Source organism: Ranitomeya imitator, chromosome 9 (assembly GCF_032444005.1).
Source record: "Ranitomeya imitator isolate aRanImi1 chromosome 9, aRanImi1.pri, whole genome shotgun sequence".
Lineage (NCBI taxonomy): Eukaryota > Metazoa > Chordata > Amphibia > Anura > Dendrobatidae > Ranitomeya > Ranitomeya imitator.
In genome coordinates, this window is record NC_091290.1 from 36,910,550 (window position 1) to 36,922,597 (window position 12,048).

Here is a 12,048-nt window from a genome sequence, read left to right on the forward strand (position 1 = left end):
TCCAGACTCTGGCTTTAGAGCCTAGAATTCCTACTCCTGATTTGTTTTTTGGAGACAGATCCAAGTTTTTGAACTTTAAAAATAACTGCAGATTGTTTTTTGCTTTGAAACCCCGTTCTTCTGGTGATCCCATTCAGCAAGTAAAAATCATCATATCCTTGCTGCGTTGTGACCCTCAAGACTGGGCTTTTTCTCTTGAAACAGGGGATCCGGCATTATTGAATGTTGATGCATTTTTTCAAGCGCTCGGATTATTGTATGACGAACCTAATTCTGTGGATCATGCAGAAAAAACCCTGTTGGCCTTGTGTCAAGGTCAGGAAGCGGCAGAGTTATACTGCCAGAAATTTAGAAAATGGTCTGTGCTCACTAAATGGAATGAAGAGGCTCTGGCTGCTATTTTCAGAAAAGGTCTTTCTGAAGCCCTTAAAGATGTTATGGTGGGCTTTCCTACGCCTGCCGGTTTGAGCGAATCTATGTCTCTAGCCATTCAGATTGATCGGCATCTGCGCGAGCGCAAAGCTGTGCACCATATGGCAGTATCCTCTGAGCAGAGTCCAGAACCTATGCAATGTGATAGGATTTTGACTAGAACAGAACGGCAGGAATTCAGATGTCAGAATAGGCTGTGTTTTTACTGTGGTGATTCTGCTCATGTATGCCTTAAGCGTACTAAGAGAGTCGCTAGGTCTGTTACCATTAGTACTGTACAGCCTAAATTTCTCTTATCTGTGACCCTGATTTGCTCATTGTCGTCCTTTTCTGTGGATTCAGGCGCTGCCCTGAACTTAATGGACTTAGAATTTGCCAGGTGCTGTGGTTTTTCCTTGCAGCCTTTGCAGAGCCCTATTCCTTTGAGGGGTATTGATGCTACACCCTTGGCCAAGGATAAACCTCAGTACTGGACACAGATGACTATGTACATGGCTCCAGCACATCAGGAAGATTGCCGTTTTCTGGTGTTGCATAACCTGCATGATGTTGTTGTACTGGGTTTTCCATGGTTACAGGAACATAATCCGGTGCTGGATTGGAAAACTATCTCGGTGACTAGTTGGGGTTGTCAAGGGGTACATAGTGACATTCCTGTGATGTCAATTACCTCTTCCCCCTCTTCTGAGGTCCCTGAGTTTTTGTCGGATTTCCAGGATGTATTTGATGAGCCCAAGTCCAGTTCCCTTCCTCCGCACAGGGACTGTGATTGTGCTATTAACTTGATTCCTGGTTGCAAGTTCCCTAAGGGACGACTTTTCAATCTGTCTGTGCCAGAGCATGCCACCATGCGGAGTTATGTCAAGGAGTCTTTGGAGAAGGGGCATATTCGGCCCTCTTCGTCACCATTGGGAGCGGGTTTCTTTTTTGTTGCTAAGAAGGATGGCTCCTTGAGACCCTGTATTGATTATCGTCTTCTTAATAAGATCACGGTCAAATTCCAATACCCCTTGCCTTTGCTTACTGATTTGTTTGCTCAGATTAAGGGGGCTAGTTGGTTTACTAAGATTGACCTCCGAGGGGCATATAATCTTGTTCGTATTAAACAGGGTGACGAATGGAAAACTGCATTTAATACGCCCGAAGGCCATTTTGAATACCTTGTGATGCCATTTGGGCTCTCTAATGCTCCATCTGTGTTCCAGTCTTTCATGCATGATATTTTCCGCAATTATCTTGATAAATTCATGGTCGTATATTTGGATGATATTTTGATTTTTTCTGATGATTGGGAGTCTCATGTGAAGCAGGTCAGGATGGTGTTCCAGATCCTTCGTGATAATGCTTTGTTTGTGAAGGGGTCTAAGTGCCTATTTGGATTTCAGAAGGTCTCTTTTTTGGGTTTTATTTTTTCTCCCTCGTCTATAGAAATGGATCCTGTTAAGGTCCAAGCTATTCATGACTGGATCCAACCCACATCTGTGAAGGGCCTTCAAAAATTTTTGGGCTTTGCTAATTTCTATCGCCGTTTCATTGCCAACTTTTCCAGTGTGGTTAAGCCCCTTACTGATTTGACGAAGAAAGGCGCTGATGTGACGAATTGGTCCTCTGAGGCTGTTGAGGCCTTTCAGGAGCTTAAACGCCGATTTACTTCTGCCACTGTGTTGCGTCAGCCGGATGTTTCTCTTCCTTTTCAGGTTGAGGTCGATGCTTTTGAGATTGGGGCAGGGGCCGTTTTGTCTCAGAGGGAGTCTGATGGTTCTTTGATGAAACCGTGTGCTTTTTTTTCCAGAAAGTTTTCGCCTGCGGAACGCAATTATGATGTCGGCAATCGGGAGTTGTTGGCTATGAAGTGGGCGTTTGAGGAGTGGCGACATTGGCTTGAGGGAGCTAAACACCGTGTTGTGGTCCTGACCGATCATAAGAATCTGATTTACCTCGAGTCCGCCAAGCGGCTGAATCCTAGACAGGCTCGATGGTCCCTGTTTTTCTCCCGTCTTGATTTTGTGGTCTCGTATCTTCCGGGATCTAAGAATGTTAAGGCTGATGCCCTCTCTAGGAGTTTTTCGCCTGATTCTCCTGGAGTCCTTGAGCCGGTTGGCATTCTTAAGGAGGGGGTGATTCTTTCTGCTATCTCCCCTGATTTGCGGCGGGTGCTTCAGGAATTTCAGGCTGATAGGCCTGACCGCTGTCCAGTGGGGAATCTGTTTGTTCCTGATGGATGGACAAGTAAGGTGATTTCTGAGGTTCATTGTTCAGTGTTGGCTGGTCATCCTGGGATTTTTGGTACCAGAGACTTGGTTGCCAGGTCCTTTTGGTGGCCTTCCTTGTCGCGCGATGTGCGTGCTTTTGTGCAGTCCTGTGGGACTTGCGCCCGGGCCAAGCCTTGCTGTTCCCGCGCTAGTGGGTTGCTTTTGCCTTTGCCGGTCCCTGAGAGGCCCTGGACGCATATTTCCATGGATTTTATTTCGGATCTTCCTGTTTCCCAGAAGATGTCTGTTATCTGGGTTGTTTGTGACCGGTTCTCTAAAATGGTCCATCTGGTACCTTTGCCTAAGTTGCCTTCCTTCTCAGATCTGGTTCCATTATTTTTTCAGCATGTGGTTCGTTTGCATGGCATTCCGGAGAATATTGTGTCTGACAGAGGTTCTCAGTTTGTCTCTAGATTTTGGCGGGCCTTTTGTGCTAGGATGGGCATTGATTTGTCTTTTTCTTCGGCGTTTCATCCTCAGACTAATGGCCAAACTGAGCGAACTAATCAGACCTTGGAGACCTATTTGAGATGCTTTGTGTCTGCGGATCAGGATGATTGGGTGTCTTTCTTGCCGTTGGCCGAGTTTGCCCTTAATAATCGGGCTAGTTCGGCTACTTTGGTTTCACCTTTCTTTTGTAATTTTGGTTTTCATCCTCGTTTTTCTTCTGGGCAGGTTGAGCCTTCTGATTGTCCTGGTGTTGATTCTGTGGTGGACAGGCTGCAGCAGATTTGGACTCATGTGGTGGACAATTTGACGTTGTCTCAGGAAAGGGCTCAACGTTTTGCTAACCGCCGTAGGTGTGTTGGTCCCCGGCTTCGTGTGAGGGATTTGGTTTGGTTGTCTTCTCGTCATGTTCCTATGAAGGTTTCTTCCCCTAAGTTTAAGCCTCGGTTTATTGGTCCTTCTGAAATTATTAATCTGGTGTCTTTTCGGTTGGCTCTTCCAGCCTCTTTTGCCATTCATAATGTTTTCCATAGATCTTTGTTGCGGAGATATGTAGTGCCCGTTGTTCCCTCGATTGACCCTCCTGCCCCGGTGTTGGTTGAGGGAGAGTTGGAATATGAGGTTGAGAAGATTTTGGATTCTCGTTTTTCGAGGCGGAGGCTTCAGTATCTTGTCAAGTGGAAGGCTTATGGCCAGGAGGATAATTCTTGGGTTGTTGCCTCCGATGTCCATGCCACGGATTTGGTTCATGCTTTTCATTTGGCTCGTCCTGATCGGCCTGGGGGCTCTGGTGAGGGTTCGGTGACCCCTCCTCAAGGAGGGGGTACTGTTGTGAATTCCGCTCTTGGGCTCCCTCCGGTGGTTGTAAGTGGCACTTTTGTGAGTTCTGCTCTTGGGCTCCCTCTTGTGGTTTCAAGTGGTATGGCTGCTCCTTGGAGTTAGCTGTCATCAGCTGCCTCCACTTATCGTCTCTTCTGATCGGCTATTGAAGCCTGGCTCTTTCTTCAGCCAGTGCCACTTGTAAATGGTTCCTGGTTGGATTCCCATCTCTTTGGATTTCCCTGTTATCCTGACCAGTTCTGCAAAGCTAAGTTTTTGCTTGCGCTTTTTTTGTTCACAGATTGTGGACTTATCCGTTCAGTGCTTTCTATGTTTGTCCAGCGTTATCAGTATGAATTAATTCTGTCTTGCTGGAAGCTCTGGGAAGCAGATTTACCCTCCACACCTTTAGTCAGGTGTGGAGATTTTTTTTGTAAACTCTGCGTGGATTTTTGTAGTGTTTTATACTGACCGCACAGTATTCCATCCTGTCCTATCTATCAAGCTAGACTGGCCTCCTGTGCTCATTCTGGTTTCATTCTGTGTATGTCTTTTCCATCTCCACTCACAGTCATTATTTGTGGGGGGCTAATCTATCCTTTGGGGATTTTCTCTGAGGCAAGATAGTTTTCCTGCTGCTGTCTTTAGGGGTAGTTAGCTCTTAGACTGTGACGAGATGCCTAGGGAGAGTTAGGAGCATTCCACGGCTACTTCTAGTGTTGTGTTGAGCTTAGGGACTGCGGTCAGTACAGTTACCACTTCCTTCAGAGCTCGTTCCATGTTGCTCCTAGACCACCGCATCATAACAGGACTCGCAGTCAGACTGCAGGAAAAGCAACTGGAGTTAAGATAATCCCTAATTGAACAGCTAGAGCTCCTAACTCCATCTACATAGAAGTATAGCCAGCAAAGTAAGTCAGTGAGTGATTATATAAAGCCCATCCCAAAATGTCATAGGACAGAATCAAAAGAAAAATGAAAAACACTTGAAGTGAAGCAAACCGAGAAAAGGAAAGGGCAACAGAATCATCAGCATTTAGACAGAAATGACATGGGCTGTGGCTAAACAGAGAGGGAAACAGATCACACAGCAAAAGGTCACCGGATCAAGTCCTGAAACTGAGCCATGAAAAGTACATTCCTGGGATTTCCAATGACAAATGGAGCAAATGTTGAGCTTGTGCACTTCTGTAGATCTTGGAAACCAGACCTCATTTTCGGGATTCCTGAGCGTCCTGGTGTTTGAACCCCTGGCGAGATCAGTAAGTTATCTTCTATCCTATAGATGGGAGAGAAAGCTTGATTTGGGGAATAATCCTATAGAGCCATAATTGATTACGTCCTGATGGTTTTACAAAATAAAAGCATTCCAGATTGTTCTGTTGCATTTGTGAGAGTTTTTTATTTATTTTTATTTTTTTAATAGTTGTAGCCACTGTGCCCAATTTTTATAATTTAAGTGTGTGTGTGTGATCAACCCAGAACTGGAAAATCCAAAATACACTCTAATGTCGGCATGTGGGAGAAGAGACCGCAGAGGACGATAAATGCACAGAGCGTGAGAACAAGAATGTGAACAGGACTGATGCAGAGGTAGTAATGGTAGGGAAATACGGAGAAATAGGAAAGGCAGTAGTTGTGAAATACAAGAGAAGACTGACAAATAAAATATACAACAGATAAGGGACTGAAGCTTTGACAGCGAAATTGTAAAATTTTAACGGCTGGTAACCAATTACAACCACCGTGAGGGGAGGCGGATACACAGAGCAATTTTGCAAAACAATAAAAAGCATAAAAAGTTATAAGAATGACTCTTCTGATTTCCTATAGAAAAAAAAAATGAATCATGGGCTTCACCATTAATGTTTCTGCTGTAAAGATCTATCAAGCATAAATGGCAGCACAAAAGGTGATTAAAATGGGAGCAAACAACTGAATATTTCTACAAATTGAAAAACCTAAGGGCGAACATATCATTATTGCAACCTGTGCAGCCGCCCAGGGGCCCGAGAGGTAAGGGGGCCACTACCACCTCCAAAACAAGTGCAGGTTAAACCCATATCTACAGGTTAGTACAAAATGTTTACATCATAGGGTTCCTTTAAAGGCTTAAAAAAAAGGTTTTCGTCTTCACTATTTTTTGTAGCTTTTTTTTAAGTGCTTGCAAAAATCTTCAGACTATGAAATATTTTTTTTTTCATTCAGTTTTTAACAGTAGCTTTTGGTGATGTTTTATTTTGAGTTCTATAGAAAAGCCTATAGATGAAAAAATGAAAAAAAAAAAAACAATGTTGCATCTGGAAACACTTTGCTCCCTATTTATCAAAGCAATTATGCCAGAAATATGGCATAAATCACAACTTTTGGCTTTAGATTTGCCTAGGTCTGCCAATATAGGCGGAACTGGGTCATTATGATGGGGGCATCATGGAGGATTGTTTAATTCCTAACAAGTTGTGGCATACCATGCGCCAGAAATCTTACTCCAGTCCCTGGAGCATTTTTAGAATATTTGGAAAATATGGCACAAGAGAAACAGCAAAACGTTGAGGATGATTCATTAACCCCATTCACGATCTTGGGATTTTCCATTTTTTGTGTTTTGTTTTTTGCTCCCCTTTTTCACAGAACCATAACGTTTTTATTTTTCCTTCATTATGGCCATGTGAGGGCTTGTTTTTTTTGCAAGATGAGTTGTACTTTTGAATGAGTGAAGTGAAATTGCAAAAAGTGCAATTCCACAGTTGTTTTTTTTATTTTTTTTTACCATGCTTACTAAATGCTAAACCTGTCCTGTTATTATGATTCTGCGGTTCATTACGAGTTCACAGACACCAAACATGCCTAGGTTCTTTTTTTATTTAAGTCGTGAAAAAAAAATCCAAAGTTCGTAAAAAAAAAAAAGATGGCGCCATTTTCCAAGACCAGTTGCGTCTCCATTTTTTGTGATTTGGGGCTGGGTGAGGGCTTACTTTTTTGCATGCCGAGCTGAGGTTTTATTTATACCTTTTTGGGGTAAATACAATGTTTCGATCACTTGTTGTTGCATTTTATTGCACTGTTGCGGAGACCAAAAATATAGTGTTTTGATTTTTTTCTGGATACGCCGTTTACCGATTGGATTAATTATTTTAATATTTTGATAGATCAGGCATTTCTTAACGCGGCAATAGCAAATATGTGTATTTTTTTATTGTTTTATTTTGAATGGGGCAAAACGGGGGTGATTTGAACTTTTATATTTATTTTTTTTTAAATATTTTTTTTTTAAGTTTTTTTTTAACCTGTTTAAATAGTCTCCATTGGAGATAGGTAGCTGCGATCTTCTGTGAGCTACAGCCTTGCTATGTACAGAAGAAATGCTCATCTGCTATAAACACCAGCAATGACAACCACAGGGGTCTCCTGCAGACCCCGGGTTGTCATGCCAACCCATCGGCGCCCCGTTATCATGTGACAGGGGCGCTGATGGGAGGAGCTAATGACATGCTTCCAGCGCAATCATGGTAAATGCCGCTGTCAGATTGACAGCAACATATAACATGATAACAGCCACGGGTGGATCGCGATTGATGCCTATGCAGCATCAATAGTAAAAATATGTCATGTTAAAAATAATAATAATAAAAAAAACCTGCTATACTCACCCTCCGCCGCCTTTCCCGCTGCTCGCCACGCTCCCGGGACCGCTCCATTGCAAGCAGCAGCTTCCGGTCCCAGGACTGGTGTGCGACAAGGACCTGCCGTGACGTCATGGTCATGTGACCGTGACGTCATCATAGGTCCTACTCACACCAGCCCTGGGACCGGAAGCTGCCGCTTGCAATGGAGCGGTCCCGGGAGCGTGGCGAGCAGCGGGAAAGGCGGCGGATGGTGAGTATAGCAGGACTTCCAACGGGCCTTCGGAAGGTGAATATATGTTTATTTTTTTTTAAGTCTCTATACTACGTGGCTCTGTGCTGGGCAATATACTATGTGGCTCTGCTATATACTATGTGGCTGGGCAATATACTACGTGACTGGGCAATATACCGTACTATGTGGCTCTGCTATATACTACGTGGCTGGGCAATATACTATGTGACTGGGCAATATACTATGTGACTGGGCAATATACTACGTGACTGGGCAATATACTACGTGGCTGGGCAATATACTATGTGACTGGGCAATATACTACGTGACTGGGCAATATACTACGTCACTGGGCAATATACTACGTCACTGGGCAATATACTACGTGACTGGGCAATATACTACGGGGACATGCATATTCTAGAATACCCGATGCGTTAGAATCGGGCCACCATCTAGTACATAATAAAAGAGGAAACTATGTAACTATGCATAGGACAGCACTATCCATAATAATATAGTACACTATATACTAAGGGAGTGTGCTATACATAATAAGTGACTACACTATATACTAAGGGACTGTGCTAAACATAATAAGTGAGTACACTATGTACTAAGGGACTGCGCTATAATAAAGCTACATTCCTGTATCCGTGTGCAGTGTCAGTGTGCTGTGCGCTTTTCAGATGCATTAAGCATGTCCTAGTCTGATCCTCAAAATTGGATCAGAACAGAACATTCTCTGACCCTCACGGTTCTCATTCTTAGAGCCGTGATTTTCATGGATGTGAATGGATCTATAAAACTTTACGAGTTTGTGTGTCCGATAAAAAATATCTGGCATCATACGAACATATCAAATGAATGTGAGAATGTGTCCTGAGCGATTTTATAGATATAACATTATCACTCCACGTCACACAGTGCAGATAGAGAATAATATTTACATTCAGTAACTGCTGACGTCTCGTCTGATTAGAGTCGTTTTCTGCTGATTCTTCTCCATCTGGTCAGACCTTCATGTCGACATCTCCCAGTCACGATGATCATTGCAGCCCTGAAAATAACAAGGTCACATACATTGTAAACATACATGTGTCTCCATGCACGGCGCCCCTGAATACAGATATATATGCCACCATTAATATGCTATTAGTCACACATCAGTCAATATAAAGTGATGAGCAGCACTGTGCCCCCCATTAAAAAATAAATAAATATACAGCTTTTTCCTGCCAACACATTAGGATATACAGCAGCATTTTCTCCTGCAAATCCTGAACCTGTGCACATAGCCTTAGGCCCTGCCCTGTGTTCCCCCCATTCAAAATAAGTCCTTGATAGCATCATAATGAATTTGTCTGCTCCCACACATGCCATCATTGTCCGCTCCCACACATGCCATCATTGTCCTCTCCCACACATACCATCATTGTCCTCTCCCACACATGCCATCATTGTCCTCTCCCACACATGCCATCGTTGTCCTCTCCCACACCCCCGATCCCCTCATTGTCCTCTCCCACACATGCCATCATTGTCCTCTCCCACACATGCCATCATTGTCCTCTCCCACCCATGCCATCATTGTCCTCTCCCACCCATGCCATCATTGTCCTCTCCCACCCATGCCATCATTGTCCTCTCCCACACATGCCATCATTGTCCTCTCCCACACATGCCATCATTGTCCTCTCCCATACATGCCATCGTTGTCCTCTCCCACACCCCCAATCCCCTCATTGTCCTCTCCCACACATGCCATCATTGTCCTCTCCCACACATGCCATCATTGTCCTCCCACCCATGCCATCATTGTCCTCTCCCACACATGCCATCGTTGTCCTCTCCCACACATGCCATCATTGTCCTCTCCCACACATGCCATCATTGTCCTCTCCCACACATGCCATCATTGTCCTCTCCCACACATGCCATCGTTGTCCTCTCCCACACCCCCAATCCTCTCATTGTCCTCTCCCACACCCCCAATCCTCTCATTGTCCTCTCCCACACCCAATGCCCTCGGTTTCCCCAGTGCATTAAAAAAACACACACACACTCACCTCTCCGTACATTCCCCCGAGGCATCGCTGCTTCTTTCTTCATCGCCGGCAACTTTCTCTCTGACACAGGCGCGTGCTGCATGCTGATGTCATCAAGCCACACGCCTGTGTCTGAGGGAAAGGGGCGGGCAGGAAGCAGAGGATGGATACCTGCAGCTCCACTACCTTTTTCTCCTGTACGCAGCAGAGCTGCAAGGATCGCTCCCTGCCCACCACATATGATGAGGGCAATCTGGCAATGGGCCCCCCAGAGATTTGGGCTGCGAGCAACAGGCCAGATTGCCCTCCTTATTAGCGCCCTGCAAGGGCCCCCCTCCACCTCTGGGCCCTGATGCCTCTGCACCGGCTGCACCAGCTATATGTCCGCCCCTGGTCCCTATTGCCAACTATTTAAAGTAGAAATTCTATAAGTCAATTTTTGACCTTTTAAAGAGCCTTTTCACATGACAATCTGTAAATCCAAACCTTCTCTTAAACGCAACAAAACATCAATTTGCAGAAAGCTGTTTCAGGATTCTTGCCCTTCATTGGCGAAAAGTAGGAGACTGGTTGGCTGGGTGAGAAGTCTGTGACAGATGTCTCTGGAGCACCAAATTGGTGTAGGGAGGGGGAATAGAGAGGAAGCAAATTTTGTTTTTATTTTATCGCTCACTGCACAATTTCCTAAAAAATATTTTAACATCCTGTAAGTTAGTTTCAGTTGACATAAATCATGTGTCAGTTTTTATTAGATCGAAGAACGTTCATAAGCAGCATTGTAAGTAGTGGAGCATTTTATAGGGTAATTATTAGTTAAAGGTCAAAGTCCATCAAGAAGGCGGCCAAACACTTTCCTGCCTGTACAACAAGTTTCTCGGTTCATGACATCACATACAGTGGTGTGAAAAAGTGTTTGCCCCTTCCTGATTTCCTATTCTTTTGCATGTTTGTCACACTTAAGTGTTTTAGATCACAAGACAAATTTAAATATTAGACAAAGATAGCACAAGTAATCACAAAATGCAGTTTTTAAATTAAGGTCTTTATTATTAAGGAGAAAGAAATCCAAACCTACAGGGCCCCGTGTGAAAAAGTGATTGCCCCTCCCTTTAAAAATAAATTAACTGTGATTTATCACATCTTTGGGAAGCTGAGTTCAAATTCCCTAGCCACATGTAGGCCTGATTACTGCCACACCTGTTCTCAATTAAAACATCACTTAAATAGGACCTGCCTGACAAAGTGGAGTAGACCAAAATATCCTCAAAAGCTAGACATCATGCCGCAATCCAAATGAATTTGGAAACAAATGAGAAACAAAGTCATTGAGATCTATCAGTCTGGAAATGGTTATAAAGCCATTTCTAATGCTTTGGGACTTCAGAAAACCACCGTAAGAGCCAATGTCGGAAATGGCGAAAACATGGAACAGTAGTGAACCTTCCCGGGAGTGGCCAGCCGACCAAAATTACCCCAAGAACGCAGCGATGACTCATCCAAGAGATCACAAAAAGACCCCGCAACAACATCCAAAGAACTGCAGGCCATACTTGCCTCAGTTAAGGTCAGTGTTCATCTTCATGACTCCATCATAAGAAAAATACTGGGCAAAAATGGCCTGCATGGCAGAGTTCCAAGACGAAAACCACTGCTGAGCAAAAAGAACATAATGGCTCATTTTAGTTTTGCCAGAAAACATCTTGATGATCGCCAAGACTTTTGGGTGAATACACTGTGAACTGATAAGACAAAAGTTTAACTTTTTGGAAGGTGTATGTCCCATTACATCTGGCGTAAATGTAACACAGCATTTCAGAAAAGGAACATCATACCAACAGTAAAATATGGTGGTGGTAGTGTGATGGTCTAAGGCTGTGTTGCTGCTTCAGGACCTGAAAGACTTGCTGTGGTAAATGGAACCATGAATTCTGCTGTCTACCAAAAAATCCAGAAGTAAAATGTCCGGCCATCTGTTTGTGTAATTAATAGTGATGAGCGAGTGTGCTCGTTATTCGAGTTTTCTGAGCATACTTGGGTGGTCTATGAGTATTTTGGGCACGCTCATAGATTATGTTTGTGTCCCCGCAGTTTGTGTCCCCGCAGCTGCATGATTTGCACATGTATTCAGGATGTCTAGCAGCTGCAAATCATGCAGCTGCGGGGACTTAAACATAATCTATGAGCACTCCCAA

General features: G+C 44.0%; 1 long non-coding RNA gene across 1 annotated transcript in view; it reads right to left on the reverse strand.

The window, feature by feature from the left end:
* Positions 1-9,915, reverse strand: part of LOC138649142 (uncharacterized) — a 35,465-nt gene extending 25,550 nt beyond the window's left edge. The window contains exons 1-2 of the long non-coding RNA XR_011315246.1: positions 9,878-9,915; positions 8,759-8,868 (exon numbers count right to left, since the gene is read on the reverse strand). This is a non-coding gene — a long non-coding RNA (uncharacterized lncRNA). The remainder of the gene's footprint in view (positions 1-8,758; positions 8,869-9,877) is intronic.
* Between the last annotated feature and the right edge of the window lie 2,133 nt (positions 9,916-12,048).